The sequence below is a fragment of the Colletes latitarsis genome, unplaced genomic scaffold (assembly GCF_051014445.1).
Source record: "Colletes latitarsis isolate SP2378_abdomen unplaced genomic scaffold, iyColLati1 scaffold0007, whole genome shotgun sequence".
Taxonomy (NCBI): Eukaryota; Metazoa; Arthropoda; class Insecta; order Hymenoptera; family Colletidae; genus Colletes; species Colletes latitarsis.
The window spans coordinates 632,501-635,000 of record NW_027488367.1 but is presented as its reverse complement, the minus strand read 5'-3'; the positions used below and the strand labels follow the sequence as shown (position 1 = coordinate 635,000).

The 2,500-nt window shown below is 56.0% G+C and overlaps 1 pseudogene; it reads left to right on the top strand.

Moving 5' to 3' along the window:
- LOC143350611 (large subunit ribosomal RNA) overlaps window positions 1-2,500 on the top strand; it is an 8,937-nt pseudogene that overhangs the window by 4,131 nt on the left and 2,306 nt on the right.

The window sequence follows — 2,500 nt, the reverse complement described above, 5'->3', positions numbered from 1 at the left end:
ATTGCCCCAGGTCCTTCCCAACCGCCATCGGACTCGGACAGCATATGCGTCACCAGCACCGAGAGGCCTACAACGAGGGGATCAACGTTGAGAGAACGAGACGAGCGTGGTGTGATGAGGAGCTCCTCCTTCTGGCTAGAGAAGAGGTTACCGCGGCACGCCGCGGTGTACGCTTCTTGAACCAGCACCTTTTGTCGATTGTCCCTAACAGGACACTCGACTCGATTAAAGGTGCGCGGAAGAGACCGGCGTATCGGCGGCTTGTAGCAAATTTGCTACAAGAGGTTGCCGAAGCCGATGAGTCATCATCCAGCGATGGCTATCTCTCCGCGGAGGAGGTTGCACAAGCTCCTCCCCGTATCACGCCACCCAGAAACAGAACGTCATTACCTAGGCCAGACGGTCAGTCACCCGTGGATATATTTGTGGATCCGGCTCCGCGATTGGCTATCCCTCCATTGATTGAGGTGGTAGCCAATATCCACGGGTGGAACTCAGACGAGTTAGTGCGACTGGCACGCGAACACCTGATGGGTAATGACGTTCTTGCCGGCGTCTCGCGTTGGCTCGAAGTTTCCTTCCCTTCGGGCCCTTCTCTCGGCGTTGATCAGGCTAGAACGACACCAATTAGACCGCGCTGGGTTAATCCTAACCGGAAACAGCGGCGGAGGCAAGAATATAGTCGCATCCAACGCATGTTCCGTAAGGACATGTCACGTGCGGCTAAGGAAATCTTGGACGGAGCTGAGAACGAGGTTCAGATCCCTGATGTGGCCACAATGGCAGCTTTCTGGGGTCCCCTCGTATCTCAGCCTTCAACACCTGTCCGTCCTGGATTTCCCACCCCGCCTAGAGCGGAAGTTGCCTCCGTGTGGGCCGCAATTTCCATCGAGGAGGTATCGTCTATTACGATACCCCTCAATGCGGCCCCCGGTTTGGATGGTGTCTCTCCGCGTTTGTGGAGATCGGTGCCACCCTCGTTGCGAGCCCTCTTGTACAACATCGTGCTAAGTGTTGGTCGTTGGCCCCCGTCGGTTCTCGCTAGTAGAACCGTTTTCATTCCGAAGGGGGTCGACGGACCGACGGCCGCGGATTTCCGACCTATTTCTATCGTGTCAGTTGTCGTTAGACAACTGCACCGCATCCTAGCCCAGCGATTACGCCAGCTGGGACTCGTCGATTTAAAGCAGCGATGCTTTGACGACGGGTGTGCCGAGAACGTTGCTGTCCTGGCGACCATCATTCAGGACGCGCGGAGGAAGTTGAGAGAGGTTCATATTGCCTCTCTCGACGTGGCAAAAGCGTTTGATAGCGTTAGCCACTCCGCGATCAGTGACGTTCTCGAGCGCCTAGGATTGCCGGTCGGATTCCGACGGTACGTTCGGGATGTATACCAACACGGTGTGACGACCTTTGAGTCTCGTGGTCAGCGTTCGGAGTTCTTCCAATTAGGAAGAGGGGTTCGTCAGGGAGACCCACTGTCGCCAGTACTCTTCTGTCTCGCGATAGATAGAGTGCTGGCGTCTATTCCACCGGGTGTGGGATATGTGGTCGGAGAGCAACGCGTCGCGAGCATTGCTTTTGCAGACGATGTGCTGCTCTTTGCGACCACTAAGTGGGGCCTCCAGACCATCCTAGACCGTGTAGAGTCGGCAGCAAGGGAGTATGGCTTGGCTCTCAATGAGCGGAAAAGTTCGGTCCTGTCTATTGTGCCCTCAGGCAAAGAAAAGAAGGTGAAGATCATCTCCACTCCGACCTTTAGGTTGCATAGTGGTGCCTTCCTCCCTCAGATATCGTCTGTCGGTGCCTGGCGATATTTGGGGGTTGATTTTTGTCCTGAGGGTACTAAGTGTGTTCGCCACGAACTTAGAGCACACTTAGACAGGATCACGAGAGCTCCATTGAAGCCTCAACAGCGCCTTAAAATCTTGCGCTGCTTCCTGCTGCCGAGAATATTCCACTCCACGGTCTTGGGAAAAACGAACCTTGGTGCCCTCCGAAGGCTTGACCGCGAGACCCGAAGTGCTGTTCGAAGGTGGCTCAGGCTACCTCCCGATGTGGCGGTGGGTTACTTCCATGCGTCAGTCCGCGACGGCGGCTTGGGCATTCCCGCAATGTCCACCACAATTCCAGGACTCATGTACCAACGGTACATGAGTTTGAGCCAATCATCCTCGATAGCGGTACGTGCATGTGTAGACCTACCGTGGGTGCAAGAGCGCTTACGGTGGGCTAGAGCCGTACTTTACCGGGGGGGCGAAGACCTTTCCTCCCGGTATAGGAGGATGCAGTGGTGGGCGCGTCGGCTCCACTCTTCCACCGATGGGTGGGAATTGCGGGAGTGCCCAAGAACAGCCGGTTTGTCAACACATTGGGTCGATGCCGGATCTCACGCTGTGCCCGCTAGGGATTTCGTACAATATGTACATGTGCAGGTCAACAGCCTTCCTTCGTTAGTACGGACTACGAGGGGTATCAGGCGGGCCCAGCGTGACATCCG